The sequence below is a fragment of the Falco rusticolus genome, chromosome 17 (assembly GCF_015220075.1).
Source record: "Falco rusticolus isolate bFalRus1 chromosome 17, bFalRus1.pri, whole genome shotgun sequence".
NCBI lineage: Eukaryota > Metazoa > Chordata > Aves > Falconiformes > Falconidae > Falco > Falco rusticolus.
Window position 1 is genome coordinate 5406606 of NC_051203.1, and position 22772 is coordinate 5429377.

Below are 22772 nucleotides of genomic sequence, written 5' to 3' on the forward strand. Positions count from 1 at the left end.
GGTGTTCCCCTGACACTACCATTCTAGCTACTTTAGGTAATGTCAAGGGAAGTCATGTTTTTCTTTGTGTCGTTCAAGAGACAAAAGAATGTCCTGTGCTAGTGAAGAGCCCAAGGAAACAAATACTGCCAGATGTTCACTGAAGTATAACCTGCCATTAAACCGGACATTTGAAAAAATGCCTTCAGCACCCTGCCATATTTAACACTATCCACAACAGAAGGACCTGGCAAAAAAGCTGGAGAAAAGCATTGACCAGACCTCCTGGTGTGACTCCCCTGAGCACGTGAGCTGTTCGGTTTGTACCTGCTCTCAGGATTCCTATCGCTCTGTCACTGAAACTTCACCGTGTGTTTGAGAGCCATCGTCAGTGTGTAAGAAACATTTGAACTGTGTATCCGTGTACAAAATGGGTGGCTGCTGTTGCACACCTACTATGCACCATTTGCACTGGATGGAGAGAGTGTTTGTGTGGGGAGCTGAAGAGCTTAACTCAGAAATAGCTGTCTTCCTTGGAAAGCTTAAGGTCTGAATCACACTGTGTTGGCTCAGTTTTTAGCAGACAAGCTATCACATATGCCTCCCTGTAGGCGAAGAGTCGTCACTGGCATCAGGATTAGCAGCCAGGTTCTTTACCTTCGAAAACTAGAGAATTAAGATACTGAAGGCTAAGGCTGACTTTAGGTGCAGTCAGGGCTGGAGGGTTTGGGGAGGGGGCTAGCAACACTGAGTAGGAAGGGTCTGCTCCTGTCTGTGCTTGGCCTGCACTGGTCCCCGTGTCTCTCTCCATCCAAAAGGAGCCAGGTAACGTGCTCCCAGATTTAACTTTGTTATTGCAGCGATGGGGACAAAGTAAGTTATTTTGCTCAACATCCTTGATGCATTCACCGCTCCACTGCTGCCTGTGAAGCCGAGAAGACTAGAGCCAGCCTTAACGTAGCCATGGCTGATGTTGCCCCGAGTCAGCTGAAAATACTAGTGACACGGACAAATAGGAACACCGGAGAAAAGTGTGGAAACCTGGGAGGGGACAAGACAGCTACTGAGCTGAGGTACCTGATACTGAAACCCTGCGAGAGACAACACTAGCTTGACAGACACTGGTGAACTTGGAGCAGCCTGCGGAGTCCACCTGACGACTACAGGACAGAAATGCAAATATATTTGGACACATTTATTTTTTTTTTTTCTGGAACACAGTGTTAAGTTGATGCCTAGTCCTTAAATACATGCCACTCCTGATTCCTAGCAGTCCATAGGAAGTCTTGGGGGGAAAAGAGGATGACAGAAGTAGTGCAAAGTTTTTTGTAGTTAGCTCAAGAAACAAATTATAGATACGTATTTTAAAACGCCTCAGAGACACAGGATTTTTTGAACCTACAGGTTTGGACTCAGTGGCCCGCTACTGCAGTAACATTAATTTTCAAGCCTCATCTCCAAGTTCAGGACTCAAGCACTGCCACACTTGCAAGAAATGTGGACTGGGAGTACCTGAACCAACTGGCCGCTGCCAATGAGTCAGGGGAATGACCTTGCAGCAGGCAGCTCACGGTACCTCTCTCGGAGCTGTGCCAGTATAAACGGCACTGGCGTCTCTGAATGCTGCTGAAACCATTTTGTGAGATTCCCGCGTTGGCCTTTTCTACTGCTGTCTTTGCACCAAAACTTCTGAGTGGGTGAGAACAGAATAGGGCACTCCCTTCTTGTTCCATAACAAGGGCATCTTCGTGACCTACGCTCGGGGCTGTCTATATAAAGATACATGGAGGAGAGGGGCAACTCGTATGTCTTGCCTGTACCTCTGTCCACTAGCATCAGCGATAGATACTTAGAACTGACTTAAATCTTACCCTCCCCTCCAGCCACACCCATATTAAATTGTAAGAAAACACCGTGAGCAAGTTTTAGAAAAAATACACGGCAGCAGTGAATTTTCTGGATAGGTCTGGAAGTGATTTGTAGGAGGAGTGAGGGCAGAATACTTGGCATTTGGACATTTTAATGAATTTTCCCAAATAAGAAAAGAAAAACATTTGCTCATAGACTTTAAGCTTTTCACAGCATCAGTAAAGCTCCTGACACAGAGCCCAACGCTGTATTTGTATAACATGGAAATTAACAGCAGCAGCAGCAGCGCTGCAGGCTTAGAGTCTACTCTGTGAGCAACAAAATGGCTAGGGGTGCTGTCGTGTTCATTCGGATTCCAAATGGTGAAATAGGTGAGTGCCGATATATCTGCCACTTCAGGTATGGTTGAGAACTTTAACATCAATATTAAATTAATGTTTCTAACCATATTCAAGCTTGTGCCCTCATCAGCTCAACTCCGTAAAGCACAGACAGGAACCAACAGCAAAATCGGACTGCGTCACAGATGTAACATGACCATCGGCAAAACAAGTGCAGAAAGAGATCATGGCTGTCTCGTCATTCAGAGAGCCTTCCTTCGACAGCAAAGAAGACTAAGACGGTAATGCTTTTAAATTTACATTGTGAACATTTGCAATCCTTAACTTCCTTTACCAAATTTTGTGGTCCTTGAACAGTCAAAACTCCCAAGAAAATCGCATGTATTTTGCCAACAGACCCAACGCATTAACGAACACTGCGTCATAATGCCGCACTAAGGCTGAGAGATAGACTAAACCCCACTTTACAAAGGAAGGAAAACAAAAATACAGAAAATGAATCAGCTTACACAATGTCACACACACAAGTGTCAGAGGGAGGAAGAAATCACAGCTTTCCCAAGTCCTTTTGTAGGAATATGCAGAAAACCATTATGGAACACTTAGCCATGTACAGCTAACATACAGTAACAATACCATCCCTATGCACAAAATCGCTGCTGTCCTACAGAAATATGCCATGTCCCCTTCTTAGCCTTGTTTCTTGCCAGTCCCACAGATTTACCTGCTGACAGTAACCTCAATTCCTGAGTAATGAGATTTACAGCTGATGTTTAACATTGAAATAACTCCTCTTTTACCTCTGTCTCTTTACCCTCCCTGCATTTAGTCACGATTAAACCCTCACTGTGGCAAAAAGATGGTAGCAAGAGGAATAAAACCAAGCGCATCCCTACGCTGAAGACAGATACTCAAAAAGTGCGCATATGCCTAAGCGAGTATACTGCTACCCGTTGCACCTCCTTTCGAAGGGCTGAGAAATGTCACGGAGAAGCACTAGCTTTGCGAATTAATGGGGTCCTCCACCCCACAACTGTCACGGGCAAAATTGCAAAGGGTTGTCCGTTCAGACGGCACTCAGTAAAACAGACTCAACCCACCCGTCTTCCATGCAACTGAGCATCATTCCTTAGTCCGGCTCCTGGCTGTACAGAATTACCTCCGTGACTGCCTTGTACTGTTCCTGTATGTGTGCGTATTTATGCCTGTCCATCTTGCTGCAGGGACCACCGTTGTTGCTGCTGTTCCTGTTGTTCCCCTGCTCTGCGGAACTGGCGCTGCAGGAGGCAAGGATGCTCCAAGGGAGCCAGCTACAGCCAGTGAAGGCTCAGTGAGTCAGGAGGGGTTGTGACGACTGCAGTAAGAGTCTGAAATTCCCTATGGAATCTGGCAGAAAAGGAGGGGAGGCAAGAAAGGTGGCGATGGGAAAGAGGGAAAAAAAGTGGGGAGTGGCAACTACTGGCTGTTTTCTTCTTCCCTCCCTGTTCCTACCACCGCACTGCTGTTGGAAATGGCATCCTTCCCTCTACGGTACTGCGCAAAGGAATGGCGTCGGGGATAAAACCGCAGCGCGTACGGCCTTTGAAACCAACCAACCAAAATTCGGCCGGGTTGAGTGTTTGTGTGTAAATACAGCTCTTCTCTCTCTCCCTCTCTCTCAGACTGCCGTTCAGCGGACAGGCTACTGCTGAAGTAAAGGGACGACGGACGCAGTGTGTCTGAGCCACTTCTGAACCCAGTGGTTGTTGCTTAACAACCGGACCTGACGCTTGAGATGTCAACGAGTGAGTAATACAGATTAAATGCTTATGCTGCCATTTCCCTAAACTTGTTTAAGCCTCGATATGATGAAAGGCTATGGTATAATGTTCCATGCCATATGAGAAAGCAAAGTTACCACTCCACTGAATAATCAGGAGACTTCCTCAGCCAGAAGGACCAAGCTCAAAGCTGGTTGTGTCCTCAGCAGTTCCAGGCAGAGTTGCCATCTTCCTTGCTGCTCGCTTTAAGAAGAGAGGTGAAAAAATAGTATAGTAAATGGTTAAGAGAGAAAAATGTTCTCCCCTTCATTTCCTTATCCTCTCTCTGGAGCTGCTCTCTGCCCTCAGTCTCCCATTCATCCCTACCCAGTCCTTCCCAGTCTATCAGTCCCTGCTTTCTAATGCTTCTGTTTCTTCTGCAGATCTTCACAGGCCCGTCACTTAGGGTTGTCTTCATCTCTCCCTGATGTTACCGAGCCTGTGGCAGACTCACACTTACGCAAACAAAAGCTGAGTTTGGGCAAGAGTCTTTTTCACTTCTTTAATTATTTCCCACGACATAATTTCCAGGTGCAATCCCTGCCCTGAGCAGTTTACAGCCCTGCTAGCACTTAACCACCTTATAAGGGAGAAGGAAGAAAGCAAGCAAGCCAGAAGAGCCTCAAACCCCAGTACTTTCCCCTTCCCCGTGGTTTGCAGCTCTGACACGTCATCGTCGCAACTGCACGGCAAAACGAAACCACCCCAGCACCCGTGCGGGGCACCCATGGGTGTGAGATCGGGTACCCGCCGCGCCGTGGAGTGAGCTGCTGCTTTGCTGCCTGCTGGCCCTGCCTGGGGGGCGCCCGGCAGCCCCCCCGGAGCGGCGGGGGGGGCAGGCAGCAAGCAGGCAGCGGGCAGAGAGCTGCCGGCACTTTGAAGCAAGTGAAATCAACGTTGAGATTTGACACCCAGTCCTCGACCAATCCGGGAGGGCTTTTCACCTGCCATCACCTCCTCCGCCAATCGGACGGCGCCTTTGGGCTGAGAGCCCTCCCCGGCCAATGGGGAGCCAGCTCTGCCACTTAGTTAATGATGCAGCAGTACAGGGAAGACTATCACATGTGAGCTGGAAGGCTGCCAACATGGAGACACGGAGAGAGCAAGGTAAACAACTTTCCAACGCCAAAATGATGACATTTAATCCCTAAATGCTAGCTTCCCGTCTCGACTCATCTTTAACCCCTTTCAGCTGGTGTGGAAGCGTCTGGAAGGCACAGTCTACCTGTCCCCAGTGCTTTTAAAAACTGGACGACATGCCCTGCAATGATCACTGCGTCACCGTTTACCACTTTCCGAACTACGCAGTGACAAACCTCCAAGCTCTGAAACGCAGAGCGCCTGTTAACCCCTCCACCAAACCCTCACCGACATGCCAGCCTTCAGAGAGTCCGGGGGGGGGGGGATTGGGGGTGGGGGATAAAAAGCCCAAACAAAACATGAAAACAGCAGTCTTTGCAAAGTTGTCATCTCTCCCCCACGACTACTACCCTCCTCTGCAGTACAGCAATGCCGGCAAGAGTGACATTAGTACAACCTGTGCCGTCGTTCCATTGAGAAAACAGCTCTGACGCAGAACAGAGCAATCATACCCAGCCAAAATAATAATAAAGGCACTTCGGGATCCGAACATAGGGACGCTGGGGGAAAGGGACGCCCTGCAAATAATTAAAATACGTAGATGCAGCTGAAGCCCCATCCTGATCAAAGGGTACGTACGTGAGAAAGACGAACTGGACCGAAGAGCTCTGCCCGTGCACCATCTGCGCAGTCCTCAGCCCTCCGCTCGCTGTGTAGCGCCGCAGAATAGAAGGTTCCAGAAATTTCCCTTCCGTTAACCCTTTCGGTGTCTGCCCACTCTCCCTCCCCGCGGGATTAAGCGCGCCGGGTCTCCAGCATCGTCAATGGGCGAAGCCTCCTACGCCAACCAAGTCCAAATACGATCTTAAAATGACACTGGATGGTGGCAGGAGCCCAGTCCCTGGTGTTGGTGTTACTTCTCTTTCTGGAGCCCTCTCTGCCTCTCTTGCTGCCTCTCTCCCCTCTTGCTGCAGCAGGGCTGTTGCTGGTAGACCTATCGACGGAGCTTGCTCTCTCACTCTCTCGCTGAGCTCTGTGACGCAGCTCTAAATTCTCCAGCCTGCTCCCTGTGTTATAAGAGCGGAACTGCAGCTTTCCAGGGAGCCCGTGCCAGCGGTGCCAGGGCCAGGCAAACCGAGGGAACGTCGCTCCTGGACTCTGCACCTTTTTTTGGTAATTATTATGTTCCTCACCTCTGTTTCTGTGCCTCCTCCGAGGCTCTCAGCCTCGCATCTCCTTCTCTGCTTCTGAGTCATACTTACTAGGTTAACTCTTTTAGGATTGGTAGTCAGCAATACAAATCTCGAACAAGCGCAGCTGAAACCACAGCCAACTTTGTGGTGGTTTCTGCTTTAAAAAAACCAAAGCAAATCTTCTTGGCTCTAAAAAACAAAAACACACACACACACACACACGCACACACACGTTCCAGTAGAGAGTTAGTGCTTTTTCATTAACTGTTTCTGTGACAGGAACCACTACTTGACTTCCTAAAATAAAATGTGTTTTGGGCCCACGTCTTGCAAATGCTTAGCAGGCAGCTCCCCTGAAGCACAAGGCAACTTAAAAGCTTCTGCTCCTGCGAAGGAACACAGGTCTTCTGGGCATTAAGGCATGAGGCTGCTGCTGGACCCACAAGACCCTGCTACGCTGGCTGCAAGACATTGATCAGCATCTGGTTCAGCCACTGGGCAGATGCACGGTGTAAGATAAGGTACTGAAAGTGCTAGAAAGCTACAGGCTCTTCTTAATCTGAGCAGTATTAATAAGTGTTATCACACACACAGATTCAGAATGCTCAGCGTAGGCAGGGGAACTATTAACTGCGTTCCTGGAATCACCAGAATCCAATAATCTCTGTCAAAGAAAGTCCACAAACACCTATGTATTTCAGCACAGCAGGCTTCGCCAGGCCGGAAGAATTTTGCAGATGAGCACCATCTCCTCGTCTCTCCCCCGTGAGACCAGCCCTGGCAGTAACTCCGGTGCCTTCAGTCGACTCCAGCACCAGGCAGGGGAAGCAGCGCTCTGCTGCCTTGTAGCCTCAAAACCGGAAAATGTGGAGGAGGATCAGTGGTAGATACAGCATCTGAGAATCAAAGGGAAGGTAATGGAGAGCCAGCACTGTACCAGGGAGTTCGTGCATCAGTCTGCATATACAAAAGGGCAAGCGAGAGAGCCAGCAGTCCATTTGAAAAACAGAATCAAGAGAGATCGCTACTACACAGCTACATCTGCCATTTTAATTCCGGACTTCAGAGCTGGCTGCAAGCTTTGGGTTTTTCACTACAACCAAAGCTGAAGTAACCACTATTTTTTCTCTTCACAGCGTCTGAAGAGCCTGAGCTATTTTGGGATTTGTCTGTACTACACTGAAAATGACACCTGTTACGCACAGACACAAATGAGAAGAATTGCAAGCTCCTGGTTTCTCAGATACGATTCTACAAAAAAAAAGGAAAAGATCTTATGAGCTAGGGACCTGGGAGGGCAGCACCGGCTCTCGCTGTGGGGTGAAGGGGGGGATGACCCTTGCCAGTTGAACAGTCAGACACCAGTACAAACAATGTAAAAGGTCTGCAATACATGGTTTCTTATGCAGTCAAACCCATGGGACTTCAAGCCTCACATACACACTTTGTGGCCAAAGCTGCAAGCATTAACTACTTCAGTTAACGAAGGTAAAATTGTAAGGGCGCTATGGCTACTTAAATGAGTCACCCAGCAGTGCTACTTGCTAAAGTAGGCCGGTGTTTTATGTGATGTTAAGCTGTCTGTGCTGGTTTCGGTTACCCCTGAGTTATCTCCGAAGCTCCCAACGTGCAGGGTCAGAGCGGATTTTCCGCATTCCCCGTTTTCCCCATCGGCGTGCAGCTGATTTACAATCCTCGGTGCTGTGCAGGCGAGACAGAGGCCATCTCGCTGGACCCGCGAGACCCAGCGGAGCTCTGAACATGATTGCGTACAGCACTGGAGCAAGATAAAAGGCTCGGAGCCTCAGAAGTGGGACAGTTGACTGGTGCTTTTAGCTCACAGCGATTTTGTCAGTCTTGTGGTATATTAAGAAAGTAAAACGGAGCTTTGATTTATTTAAAATTATATCTTTCTGGTTGCTTTCAGGGGAAAGGCGGCATTTATTTCATGGTTTACTTTCATTTGAAAATCACCAGCCATGGAACGTTTTTCCCTTTACCCGACTGTAAGTATTTGCTTTATGGTGGTGCTCAGACTCCCAAGAAGACTCAAAAGCCGCACTGTGCTGGGAAACACTCAAGTGCATGACTAAGAAAACATGGCACAATGGGAAGCTTCAGCACTTGCAGCTGAATAATGAGGCCCCAAAAAGTCATCTTCCCCCAGTCTTGGCCAGGATTTGGCATTTTCTGGGAGCTGGAGTAAGGAAGGAGAGGCTGTGATTCCGTGGTAGAAATCTAGGCTGCTTTTCACTTTTAAGTGGAGCCTGTGTACATGTTTTGTTACTGGAGGCGGGGGTGGGGGTTGCTTTTGCTTTTTCTCCAAACTGAAAGCAGGAGACAGAACTTCAGATTTGCCAGAACTGACTGTGGGGAAGCAAAGACCTGGGCTAGAAAGCAAGCTTGGTAAATGGAAATAATCCATGGCTGTGGTTGGAGGCAGAGGAGGTGAGTCTCGCTGTGCAAATGCTGGTGTAGGATTCTGTTCCAAAGCGAGGGGTGACCTGACGGCTGACTGCAACTGTGCCATGGGTGCTTATAGAAAAGAAAGTTTTGATAGTGCTAGACAATATAACACGGTATCGCAGCTTAGAACGGGAACAGTTCAGGCTGGATGTTGGGGGGGGGGGGGGAAATTCCTTCAGGAGGGTGGGAGGGGTTGAACCCCCAGCCATCACTACTGAGTCTGCTGCCAGCTGGCAGTTTCCCTCAGCATCTTGAAAGGATCGGGAGCAATTCATCAGTGAGCAGAGGAAGTGTGGGCATAAAGGTGCATCCTCAGCCCCCTGGCATCTCCCATGCTATTTTCTGCTGTCATGCTACAATGACCTTAATAGCAATAAGATGCGAAATCTGTCGTTACAAAAATCTAACCCTTGTGCACGTCATTCTTGGTATTGTGGGTGACAAAATAACCTCAGCCATCCACTCAGGAAGGTCCTTGGGCTTTTATAATGAGGAACGAAACCCTCGTGGTACCACCTGCACTTTCAGCTTCCTGCTGGCAAAGCCTTGGCTCAAGTTTTGGTTTAAATGCCATCAGCCACACCTTCCTCCCATGCAGGAAGCTGCGATTGTTAAAATCAGGGCATGTTCCTGTTTAACTAAAAGCTGAGATCAAATAATCCAAAGGCCTTGACTATGCCAAACAAATTCCTGCCCGGGACGTAGCAAGTCTGTGCAGCTGTAAATCGGTAACCCCTCGACCTCAGTATCCCTGTAAATGATGTCTTGGCACATCACCTCGGGGAGCGGTTGGTAGTAAACAGAAGGAGCAAAAAATCAGGCAAAGGTGGATGGGGGAACGGGAAAGGTAATAATAATAATAATAATGCTTAGCACAGTATTCTTCAGTTTACCAACTAAAAGTCCTGGAAGTTGCTTTAAAATGCAAAATAGTATGTTTTTCAAATGATACGGTATTACTTTTTCAAAATGTGAAAATTGTCAGTGCTGCCTCTTCCTCACAAAACGCTTAACCTCAGTGAAACGATGGCTTCCAACAAAAGTCTTATTTCAGCACAGAATTCCCAGCCAGTTCCATTCAAGGAATACCAGCAGAAAGAGGAACACGACAGCCCATCTGCCGGGACTGCTTCCCCTACCCCTCACCAGTCAGAGGATTTTTTAAATTTCCTTTTAATCTGAATGTTGCAATAGAAAATAGTCCTTAAAAAAACCCCAACAGCTTACTTAACTCTTTGCTAAGTAAGAAACTGGCAAGTTTTTAATGTTTACTTATTTAAATTTAATATAATTTTGCATATGGGAAGGCTGAATTAAATAAAGGTTAAATATTAAATAATTTGACCCACATTGTATCCGGAATCAGAGTTAAAGCTGATCTGGAAATCCGGGAGTTACTTGCTCCCAGATTTTACTCAAGTTGAGCCTCTTGCTTAATTATAGTCTTTATTGCACAGAAGGCCCCCAGTCAATTAGTGAGACGTAACCATCACCTGAAACACAAACTGCCGGAGCAGTGTGGCTTTTAGAGGAAATTGATAGAAAATGATTTCAAGGAGGCACTTTCATTTTTCAAAGGAAAAACAGAAAGAAGACTTTGAAGTCTTCTTCCAGTTTTCACACGTATGTGGACAACACCGGACAATTCACGGTCTCACTGTGCTATCCTAACAGTCACCGGGACATGCAGATTTCCAGAAAACTGGAAATTTGCAACTCCAAAATAGAAATATTTCTTAATGCGGCTACCAAACTCCATGAAGGGATATTCTACATGATGTACTGCGCTTCAGGTTTTGTTCCACAGTGACCACAGTAGGAAAGTTAGAGTCACGCAAACGTTTAGGTTTAGACTTTTTTTTCCCCCTGAAAGGTTTATTTTTCTAGACAAGCTTCATTAGCGAGTACCAGAGAAATGACCAGCACTTGCTATTCCCAGTGTGTACACACGCTGTTGCTCTCACTGGGGTCCCATCCAACAGGAGGAAGAGCAGGCAGGTGTATAAATAGCAATAAAACCCTTTCTGAAACAGTTTTAAAGCTGGTTCCGCGCACCTGCTTGGGTATGCACAACGGACTGCGCACCAAGAGCGCGGTGGGGTTTTCTCGTAGTGCTTTTCAGGGGTGGTTTGAGGGAATTGGATGGAACAGCTGGCGGGGACATCAAAAGACTGCAAAGTCAGAGGTTTGGGTTTGATCCTAAGAACTGTCGGGGATTGTTGTCATTGGGTAGTCACATTTGCATCAAACGCTTGCATTCTTTCTGCAGACCTAGCCCGCACAATAAAGCAAGGCACTGAAGTGGAAGCCTGCAGGTGAAAACCTAGCCCTCCCTTTGAAAACTTGGGAGTCCTGGAATTTACCCTGTGAACTCTTAAGAAAATCCCAGCTGGAGCAGCTGAGATCCTTTTCAAAGAGGTGGCACCACATTAACATACAAGCTGCTTCAAAGCAGAGCTTATGGCCTTGTGTTGAAGCCGGGTTCAAGGTATTTAGCATCCTCACCCGAGGGCTCTGCCTTGCTCGCTGTCTTGCAGCGTTTCTGGTCAGTGCAAGGACAGAGACGCGGTCCTGAGGCAGCTCCCCAGCCCCCAGCCGCTCTGCCCGCACTGGGAGAGGGAGCAGGAGCAGCCAGGCTCCCTGAGCTGCAGGTTTTCCTCAGTTCCAAATCTAAGGAGCCAACAGCGCTGAGACAAAAGTAATTATTTCAGCTATTAGCTAAGAATAGAGCTGGCGGGGGTGCTGTGCATGGCTGAGGTGCACTGACAGCACAGTCGGAGGTAGCGGGGATTGCAGTGGAAGCACAGAAATAGCCCTTCTCCGCGCTCAGCACTTTGAAGCCTCGTGAGTCACTAAAATACACGGAGTGGGGGGGATGCACACACAGGTGGGGTGCAGAGGGAAATCGACCCTGCCCTCCGTCTAAAACGGAACGTGCCCCTGGGCTGGTTGCTGTGTTTTTGGGGGGAGAACGGCGTGTTGCTGAGGAGCCTGTTTTTCCCCAAGGAGAGCATCTCGCCAGTCACCAGGCAGCGGACCACCCTCACGCTTCCCACCCACCGGAGAGGAGAGCACGGCTGGCGCAGGGGAAACCGCCGGCAGCCCCGATGCCCGCACCCGCTCAGAGGTACCGGTCCCCTGCCCGGGGAGGGACACGGCCCCCGGGGGGGCTCTGCCTGCCCCTGGCTCCCACCGCCCTGCGCCCAGCCCCCCGGCCAGCCTCGCGTGGGGGCTGTTTGCACAAGCCAAACATTCCGGGGGGGGGGACACAGTGGAACGGGGGAATCTATTGATCTCGGTCCAACTGTGTTTCACAGTGTTTTCCTAACTAACTGCTAATCTCGCTTGAAGTTCCCTTTACAAATACATTAGAAAAGGTTAAACATACAAAGAGCAGGTATTTCAGTACGGGAGCAGTAAATGATGAGGTGCTCAGCTGGCTGTCCATAGATGTCTTTAACGTCTTGTCCTGATGCAATTTAGCAAAAATCTTATTGGTATCGCTGCATGTTTTCACTCACTGTAGCTTGGAAGAGGCAATTTTCCTTCTGTGCTGTTTGTGCAGCCCAGGCTACAACACATTCCTGATCTATGACTTATGTTTCCAAACTACATAGTAAAATGAATAATAATGATAGTAAAAGTTTTACAACTTTTTTTATACAGCAACCTTTGCATTACTTTAGTGCTGGATTTTCCAGCTGTTGTGCGTGGGGGAAAAACTAGTGGGTTTTGGTTTTATTCAAACCATACGCAACCAAAACAAAAAGAAAAAAATTCAAGGTTGAAAGAAATTTTTTTTATCAATCCTGGCTGCAACTGCAGAAAGAGTTGAGCTAGATAGAATTAAACATCTCAGATGGAGCACGGACAGGGCATCAGACAGCTTGCTAAAAATAGATTAATCCTAATTACAGCCACACTTTTTCAAGGTTTCCCATTTCACAGGGGGACGCAGAGGCTGTGAATGGAAAGGGGGATATCGGTGCCCACTGTGGCAGCAGCGGGGCTGGGGGGCACACGCTGCCCGTTATTGTGTAACCCCAGGAACACGCCGTCCTGCGATGGCAGTAACGGCAGGGTCGGCAGTGACGGCAGCAACGGCAGCGTCCCGCCTCGACGCCCTTCGGCTGCCGGCTCCAGCCCGGCGGCACAGGCTTAACTCGCCGCCCGGCCCTGGCAATCTGCTCTGCCCAGTTAGCAAAACCAGACTGAACTGCTGCAAAACAGGGTTTGGGAAACATGTGCTTTGCTGGTTGAAGATTTAAACATCATCCCTCTTCATACCGGCAGCCCCGGGAGCTCGGTGATGTGCCAGAGCTGCTTGGTGCGACTGAACCCCCCCGGAGCGGTGCTGTGCAGCAGCACATCCCGTAAGAACTGCCATAAATCCCTATTGGCTTTATTTCCTCTGGACAATATCACACAGATTGCTGGCTTGCTACCTCATACGCAGAATTACAAAATGTTTAGTGTGAAATAACGTATTTAAGCCTCTGCTTTCCAAACTACGGTAGTTTATTTCTCCTGTAAAGCCCATGAAACTATGGAAAACAACTACTTTTTCCACCCTAAAGGATGTATATTAATTACCAATTTAAACATTTAGCCAGAAAACTTACTGCTTCACCTATAACAACTTATTTTTATCAGAAACCAGGAGTTAATGCTATGTCTTTTCATTTCTGTAGTAGCCATCAGTAGGTGAGCACGAGGGCCCCTCTGCTTGAGCTGCGCACATCGCTGCTGCCGTGAGAAGGAGCCAGCGACTGAAAGACCTTCTAGCTGGTAAAGAAAAATCCATCAAACACTCCTTCCATATCTTGGATTTACCTAACTGAGGAATAACTCTCTCGCAGGGACAGGGGGAACAGCACAAATTTCATTGAAATGTCTGACTGAACCCGTTCAGGTGTTTTAGGAAAAAATAAAACAAGCCCCGATAAATGTTAGGGCGCAGCCATCACAGAGGGCAGGGTCTGAGATGCCAACAGCATCACGTCCAGGGCCACCAGCCTGGCAGGTGGCACTGCGTGGTGACAGGGGTCTGGGTGTGCTGGGCAGCACAGTGCAAGGAAAAGGGAGCTAGGGAGAGGGTGTGTGTCTGAAAAACACGTTTTATTTCTGAGCAGGACTGTCACTTCAGTAAACAGCGTTTTCACTTAACAGCTCATCAGAAAAGATTGCCTTTTACATTTTTGAGACTCTGCACTGAAAGGCAGATCCAGGATTTGGGGCTTGCTTTTTGTATTTTTAATTAAAACGAGGAAGACGCACCACGGAACAGCTGGTACCTTTGGGCTGGTGGGCGCTCAGCTGGGCTGACAGAAATTCGCCTGCACATCCCTGCTTTGATCTCCACAGCAGACAGTCTTGCAGCTCCAGTCTTCCATATCCCAGCTGATGTTCTAGCAGAGGTTTTGGCTGCCCCGGTTGTCAGTGCTGCTGTCACCTCCCGGCTCCCCGCAGTTACACCCTGGGTACAAGAAAATCTCCCATGAAAAGTTTCACCAACGTTCATATGAGAAAACAATATTTTCCATTTGGGAAATGAAGAAACGGAGGAAAAATGGGTTTAGAATTTCCTGAGCAGCTTGTTTAGCTGCCTTGGACACATCCGAGAGCAGACCTCCTCCCTTTGCCCACTGTGTTATCGGATGCACCTACAGAAAGGTGCTGCTGCCGTGTGTGTGCGGAGAGGCTTGGCCGAGCTTGGGAACACCCGTGGGTGCGAGGGCACATCTCATCGAATGCATGTGCCTGCCAGCCCCTGCCTGGAGTGCCTGCTTTCATAAGCACAAGTGAGAGATTGGGAAATCTGCTGTGATTCATAGGAATCGCTTCAGTCCCCACTCCCACCTCCAGCACAGCACCCACGAGTGCCCAGGAGCTGCCAGACACACACGGAGCGAGCACCACGCCTGCCTCCAGCTCAACATTAAGCATCGGCTGCTAAGACACACCCGGAATATTTAAAACTTGATGCCACAAATTATTTCGTCTTATCTGAAAAAAATTCTGGAAATGCTTATTACCGAAAATTAGTCGGGGTGACTTCATCGGCTCGGCTGAACAAACCGGTGCCGTGGCGTTGTGCCGTCCGTGCCGGGTGCGGTGCTGGCAGGTCCTGGCTGAGCTTTAACACTGCCTTGTCAGCCTGGAAACTGGGATGTACGTTATTTTGGCCCAGGATAAACTATCTTTGCTTCTGCAGCACTGAGCCACGCTGGCCTCTGGGTCTTAGCTGAGACTTCTAGATGCTTCTAAAAAATTTGAAGCTATTACCTTTTAAAAATGCTTGTAAAAAAGAGGGAGCAAGAAGAAACTTTTTTCCTGCTTTCTCCTCAAACTGCCAAGGTTTATTTTTTTTAAACTGCATCTTTTTGGTCAGTTTTCTTCTGGAGCCTTTCATACAACAAAGGTACACACCAGTTTAAAAGTCAGGACAGATATTTTGTACTTACACAGCAATAATAATTTAAAAAACACTAGTTAAAGTTCTAAAATCCAAGCTACCTTTAACAAAATAAAAATTAATCTCAAAAATATTTTTATGCACGAGTTGATTGCTCTTCCCAGCCTGGAATTATTTTGCAAACAAATCTCAATTAGGGAGTGAATTTTTCAATGTTTTTTCCCTATGAAAAAAGATATTGTGATTTTTCAAGGTATTTTGATATTTTTCTTACTTGGACAATTCTGATTAGTCACATTAGTCCCACTGTAGATTCCACCCCCCCCCCTTTCTAAAATAGGAGACCATTGTTTTGAGTGATTCCTTTTGTATAATTCGTAAAGTAGAAATCAAAACATTGAGCATTACAAAACAAAACAGATGAAAATACTTTCAGTTTTGCTCATGTTCCTGCCAACTATTTTCCTTTTTTTTAAAAAAAAAAAAAAAAAAAGACAAAACAACACACACAACAGCTCCTTCTCAGCCCGTACACGACTGTATTATTTTACTCCTTTAAAGGGGAAAGGAGAGCTGAGGATTAGCTCTCAGCTGGCCAGAACAGCCAGCACCTAAGAAATGGCAAGGACTGGTTTTAAGCCTCTAAGCCAGCTTCTAATACTATTTTTCCCCCCAAAAACCCCAATAAGAGTATACTGTGATAAAGATAGAAACTTTTAAGACATCTTTAAATAGGTATTTTGAACAAGACACCAAAGATCAGCCATATTATGAAGAGCTGAATAGTGTGAACACCATTTGTTTGCCCTGGACACGAGCCTCTGTTCTTCAGATCTGTTCCCACACTGTCCCTTCCTTAGGGCTGGACCATCAAAATGAGGGATGCCATGCTTCAAAAGCCAAGGGTGACCTTTCCAGCAGCCCTTTACGTCCTCTGCATCAATACCTGTGCACCTGAACTTTCTCTCTTTGGGAAACAGTGATAGCTTGTGCAGGAATCAGCCCGGCAGAAACTGTCCTCAGGCTTTGGCACTGCCGTCCGGTGCTGCTGCTCACTGTAAAAGAGAAATAGCAGCATCCCAAAGTGATTCCATGGAGCTTCCAAAACCACCTGTGAGTAACAGCTCTGCTTGGGGCAGAAACTCTTGGGATTTTTCCTCCTTGTTTTCCCTTCTTTTTTTTTCCTCTTTTTTCATTTTTTTTTGTTTCCACTCCAGGCTGCATTTATTCCTTTCTTTGCCTGGGAGGTTTTCATTTTCACCAAGTCCTGAAGATGATGATGTTCTGGGGACGCTCAGAACCACCAGAGATGTTGCCTCACTGGCTGCTCCATCAGGGTCTGTATCAGCTCCAGACCACTGGTCCAGCTGAAGCTGTCATCTGCTTTGCCTCCAAGATGCTGCCAGTCTAGAGGTGAGCGAGGCGCATGCCTGGCTCTGAGAATTCCTCTTAAATATTCAGAGCGTGAACGCTCACAAAAATCAGAGCTTACATAAGGTCTTGAAATCTGGGGTGTACCAAAAAGTAACAAATAAGGGGTCACAGGGCTGAGACGGGCTCTTTCTGCTGGAGTCTTGTGGGAAGCTGCTTTACTCCAACCCCAATTCCATCCCTGATTCCTCTTTGGGAAGTTTTGGGAAGTTTAACCTACAAACTCAGGGCTGGGTGGGCACTCGGGGGATGGGAGCGTTATGGTGGCCACCGCTCCGGCTTGCACTGTCTCAGGTGTGCATGAAATGACGTGGGATGTTGTGCTTCATGCGACACTGGCCCGAGTTAACCCATAGCCCTATTTTCCATCTGTAACCATGGCAACCCTAGTTATCTTGCAGAGGTGCCTGTCACCCTGTGGTAGTAACACCTTGCTTGTCACAGCCGAACCTACAGTCCCACCACTGGGATTGTCCACGTGCGCATCCCCGTTGCCTGAAAGCGCAAAAAACCCCCACCCAAAAGCGAGGTGGTGGTTGCGGGATCACCACTTCTGGTGCAATTCTGGCAGAGGCCGAGTGGGAGGTGGGGAGGAGGCAGAGGAAGAGCAGGAGTGCCGGAGCAGTTCAGGCACAGTCCTGGCTCTCAGCAGTACGATCAGCTCCTTGGCAACGGGAGAACGGTGGATGGGACACAAACCCAGCAGCTCCAGGAGATGGGAGCACCACCGCTAACACAGCTCATCTAATTTTGCCGTGGAGCACTTGACGAGAGAATGAAGGAACAGCTGCAAACAGCCTCCCACTGAGTGCGTTGCACAGCAGCATGAGGTCCTTTGACGGCCGTTTTTACGAAATATTTTTTGTACGACAGCGTTCAGTTTAATTGTATCCAAGAAAAAGAAAGTTGACTGTACGGACCCTCTGCCTACGTGGGAATTCTCTCGTACGGAGAGGGAGGACGGCTGGTGCCATGAGAGGAGAGAACAAATGCCTCGGACATTTACACAGTCTTGCAGGATTTCACAGTTGCCACTCTTCAGGAGGTGCCATGGCATCACGAGTGGATCGTAACCTCTGCTGTTCCTCAGGAGAGGAACAGGCCTTCCAATATCCTGAAACCTAAATCGTTAGGAAGGTTTTACAAGACTTTGCTGGCTTTTTTTTTCACAAGCCTTCGCTGCGCTTGTACACGAAACTAGCAGCACTGAGAAACTAAAGAGCGAGATCAAAATCCAAGAGATGCAACAGATTCTCATAAAGTCTTTAAAACCAAGATAAGGGGAAGAGATGAATATATCTTAAATAATGAAAAAGACATAGATTCTAAAATTATTATTGAATGGATTCTTTGTAGAAGAAAAGTAATTTCTATGCAGTCAGTGACTGTCCTACACCGTAACTATGATATTCCTGGTTGCACGGAGGCACCAAGACTTCAATTCCAATTAGTTTTGCATCGAGTGTGTCATCTCACACATGAAGGAGGACAGAAAACACATCTATAATCTTTTGTAAACCTACAAACGTGGTTTCCACACTCATTTTGGTATTGCACAACGGTACTAAAGGGGTTAGTTTCATCTCTGAGGCAAAGAATTGCATAGAAGAGTAAAGGCTGGTGTAAGTGAGCTAGCGAGAATTATCCACATGTGAACAGGGTTGCCCAGGAGATGTGATGGGCACCAGTGATGGGCTGTGAACCGTCAGGGACCAGCAGCCAAAGCAAGCAGAGCATGGGGGAACAGGGTGTGAGTGAGGAGCAAAAAGGATGTTGGTGGATGGTGGTAATTCTGCTTCCCCGTGCAAAGACACAAAGAATTGTCTGGGTTTGGGATAGGAAGGGAAGCGGTGATTCCAACAGCAGCATGTGCATTAAACTTGTTACTCTGTGTTTGTTTTCCTACAGTCCCCAACCGACTATAACCCAGGAACAGAGCTTTTCTCCTCTTGAAAATGCTGTCTGGCGTTTCTGCCCATATCTGTAGGATGTTCGGCTTTTGAAGAGATACGTCCATGGCAGGGTAAAAGATTCAGGATACTGATTCAGGAGTCTGTGGAATGGGAGTTTGTGCAGGGAAGTGTCTTCTGGCATTTAGGGTACCCCATTTCAATCATCGATAGGGTGGGCTCAGGGGGAATACAGGGAAGCAAACTGGATATGACGGGTGAAAATAAGGCCACCAGATGTGCACTTGAATGAGCCAAGAATGACTGAGACCTAAATCCCGATCTTCCCTCTGACACCATGCTCTTTCATCAGGGCTACCTCCTGGGAGCTCCGGCGTCCTGGGGGTTTGCTTTTCAGCCTCTCTCTTTAGCATTTCCCTCTGTGAGATGTAACAGAAGCTTTCTGTAACGTCTTTTTGGAGATCTGCAGCTCCTTTGCTGGAGACGGAGCATTTCTGCGCCTCTCCACTGCAGCTACAGGTGAGACGTGTATAAGGGTGGAGGGTGAGCACAGCCTCGACACCAAACCCGCCACCCCTGGGGATGAAATCTGGGTTGGGTAAAGCCATTCCAGCCTTGAAATGCTGAGGTTAAAATGAGCTTGTCCAAGATGACAGCTGCCTCGGGAGGACAGTTCACTGCCTGCACCAAACTTTGAGTACAGGTGAAAACTGCAGCGCTTGATGCCCAAATGTACATAAACACATGGGCCAGGGTGCTGGGAGTTTCTTGAGCATTCAACCTGTTTGCAGACACTGTGGAAAATGAGTACATAGTGAGCTGGCAATGGAGATGATAGAAAATCAGCGAGGCACATCCATGGTAAAACAGTGAGGAGTAAAGGAATGATCTCATGATGTGCAGTGGCTGGGGAAAAATTACCTGATTAAATTTAGATTTTGTTCAAAGTGATAGGTTAAAAAAAACCCCTAACACAACCCTAAACGCACATATTCAAGTGATGGTGTTACTCAGAAGTTTGCGGAGAGCTGGCTGCAGGGTGTGGGAAGGACCGTAGCTACCTGCCATGCCTGGGTGCCCTTCCCTGGGTGCTCCCCACGGGTGCCATGAAAGGCTGGCTCCTGGCATGATGGATTTGTGCAGTCTCAGCAGGGCAGGACTAATTCTTATATTTGCATCATTCCATTGACGTGACAAACTGTACTGAGCAGGCAGCGTGATGCTCCATGGTCACAGAACACTGTGAAACTGTAGGATGGCAGGTAAACACACCAGAGAGACGTTTTATACTGTATGTGAACAGTTCCTACTCATGTCACAGCCCAGTATAGCCAGCACTGAAAACCACACCATTAAAACATGTTGCAAGGGTGCGAAGCCTACGTGATTCCTTCTATCTGTGCATTATGGAAATGGCCGGCTGAGTGGTATGCTGTGGAAGGGCCACCACATGAAAGTGGGGCCAGGTGAGAAAGTATAGCACCATAAAAGAAATGCAAAGTCACAGTTTAAAGGCAGATATTTCTTTCCCAGGATACGAATGTAATTCCTACAGCAAAAAGAACAAAAGCTTCCTTCTGTAAACCTGTTTCACAGAGACCACGAGATGGGGAAATCTATCACGCTTAGGTAACACTGGGAAGGAGCTACTCTGGGTGGCCCAGCGTTAATGTCCTGGTGAGCTTCGAGGCTGGAGATTTAGTCAGGCAATGACCGGACAGAATGGCAGTGATGGAAACTGTGAAAGCCCACAAACCTTACAGCTTCGGACCCTCGCAAAGAACGAGAGACAGAGGTTGTGTTATTAAGACCACACAGGTTTGTTTGAGAAGGACCTACTGCCTTCTAATAGCCTGGGGGGAAAAAAAAAAAAAAAACCAACCAAAAAACGACTTTCCATCTCCATGGTAAGCCCTTCCTCCAAAGCACTTTTAATGCAATTTGTTTCCTGTTCCTCTGTTTCTCTGATGGTTTTAGAACAGTTGAGGCTGAAGTGCTGGTAACACCTACAGCAGGACCGTGGATGAGAACCCATGTCTTTGCCTTTGACAGCAAGGGATAGGAGCTTCTGTCCCCTCCAAGGGGATAACCCACGTTACCATCGCTAAACTGAATATATGTGCGGAATGATTACTGCCGGCAGAAAAAAAGTCACAGGCAAAGTATCTGCAGAAGACAGAAAGAGAGGACCAGCACCGCTCCAGCCTCTCTCCTTGCAGGAGCTGGTACACAAGTCACTTCTGGCAGAGCTTCCGTCTCGGGATGGATCCCTCTGTCGTGCAAAGGGCCTTGGCTTGCGATGGTAATTTTATCGTGGGTAACTACCCGTGCTGGCCTTTGCTGCCCTTAGCATTAACACACCCTTCCGTGTTACTTGCCTTGCCTGCTCGTCTCAGAGGGCAGGTGGGGTGAGGGCTCAGCAGGGCCAGCCAGGGCAATGCCGGCTTGTAAAACCCTGCTCCAGGCTGACAGAGCGATACTAAGAAAGGGAATTATCCTGAGCACAAATTCTCAAAAGGACCGTGAACGCGGCCGCAGGACACTTCGTTAGCAACTGATAATGTAGGTAAGAAGTATTTTGTCAAACAGGCGGTGTATGAGAACACGTCTGGGCAAAAGAAATTTAAACCTGTTAAGAATTAAAGTTCCAAAATTAAACCCTTGTTCGTATAACAACTGGGTCACTGCTGCAGGACACGGGGGGTTGCAGCGCAGAGGGTCGCACAGGGCACCGAGTGTCCCGCAGCAGCCGACTCCAGCCCGCTACCGCTTGCCATGGGAGCTCTCGGCTGCTCCCAGTCTCTCCCGGGGCTCCCCCTCTTCATGTCCCGACCTGACCCACCTCTCAGCCAGCACCGCAACGTCTTTTCCAACGACCCGGTGAGGTCCCGTCCGCCGGCCGGGCTCTGTGCATGCCCCACGCAGCGGAGATGCTCGTGGGCAGCCAGTGCCCTTCGCCTCTGCAGGGAGGGGGATCCTGGCACCTGAAAGCAAACAGCTGCTTTGAGACTTCACCCTGAAATGCAGATCCTCGTCCTTGCAGCTCACTGAAACCCCCCCGGGGGTGGATGGGGTGGGGAAGCAGGAGTGTTGATGCTGGCTGCTAGGTAAGTGCATTAAATTAAGTCCATCGGCAGCACCTTTTCCAAAACTCCTTCCTTTGCACTGCACTGCCCTGGGACACTGCACACAGCCAGTCTGCAGGCCATCAGTTGGATTTGTGGATTTAAAGAATGATGTAACCTGTATTTTTTTTTTCTTTTTGAAATTAGGAATTAAACTGATAATGAAGACGGGAAGTCTGCAGTCGCTACAGAAAACAGGTGAATATCCTTGCTGCTTTAGCTTGGCTGATCACAAATAACAGCACAGCAAACTACAAGTAAGATTTTAAATTGCTTTTTAAATGCAAAATATAGAAAATAACTTTAGGGAGTTTCCCTGCTGTGGAGAATCTTTAAAAAGCCTTTAGAAAGCTTTTTGCCACATTACTAAACACACCTTTATTTGTTATTTTTTAAGAAAAGAGCATAAATGAACTTAATACAAACCAAATATTTAACCAAATAGCAATTAACTAACAATGATGAATGGTAAACAGTCCTGGTCCCACGCTAAACCAGGACTTTAAAGCTCGTTTATCTAAGCTAAAGCTGCTCAAGGGGAAAAGTAAGTTTATTGAGTAAACTTTGTCTCAGCCACCTTGCCATTAAAACAGTCTACAGACAGAAACTACAGCATATATTCTGAGAGAGGGAAAAAAAAAAAAGAGCAAGAACGTAACAATCCATCGCGTGGAAGTTACAGTGCTAATATGGAGCAATTGTCTCTAAACATAAAAGCAGAGAAAAGACGCGGCTGTGAAGCAGCCACTTCCAACCCCCGTGGCCTTGTGTTCCCGCAGAAATGAGAGACTCCTGAAATCCCACCCGCTATTCCCATTTGGCCTAGGACAGGCATTCCCACTTATCCACTGGGAAGGAGGGAGCCTGGGCAGAGTTGCTCCAGATTTTTCCCATGTGGAGCGCTTTGTTCAAGCGTAACAGAATTGGCTGCTTCTTCTTCTCTTTATTATTACTATTATTATTACCACTATTATTATTACAATTATTACTGTTATTACTGTTACTGTTATTGTCATCATTACCATGATGATGATGATATATTCTTATTAGGATATATTTTATTATATTATTGTTACAGATTTTATTACATTATGACGTATTTTATGATGATTTTATGATGTTTAATAATGCCTTTATGATGATTTTATGATTTTTATTATCATT

The 22772-nt window shown here is 47.5% G+C and overlaps 3 long non-coding RNA genes across 6 annotated transcripts; 1 reads left to right on the forward strand and 2 right to left on the reverse strand.

Annotated features, from left to right (window-relative positions):
* Positions 1-1177: 1177 nt before the first annotated feature.
* On the reverse strand, positions 1178-5822 carry LOC119158606. The gene is made up of 2 exons (XR_005107919.1): positions 5708-5822; positions 1178-4192 (listed from the first exon to the last, which is right to left on the reverse strand). It is a non-coding gene; the product is annotated as an uncharacterized LOC119158606 (long non-coding RNA).
* LOC119158604 lies at positions 2130-20343 on the forward strand. 4 transcript variants are annotated; one of them, XR_005107915.1, is made up of 6 exons: positions 2130-2219; positions 2304-3973; positions 4372-11854; positions 13419-16255; positions 16360-16555; positions 18482-20343. It is a non-coding gene; the product is annotated as an uncharacterized LOC119158604 (long non-coding RNA). The 4 variants fall into 4 exon arrangements; XR_005107916.1 differs by having other exon boundaries at positions 2145-2219; positions 2320-3973; XR_005107914.1 differs by lacking the exon at positions 2130-2219 and having other exon boundaries at positions 2375-2470; positions 3019-3973.
* On the reverse strand, positions 13827-22391 carry LOC119158605. The gene is made up of 2 exons (XR_005107918.1): positions 21326-22391; positions 13827-14203 (listed from the first exon to the last, which is right to left on the reverse strand). It is a non-coding gene; the product is annotated as an uncharacterized LOC119158605 (long non-coding RNA).
* Positions 22392-22772: the final 381 nt, after the last annotated feature.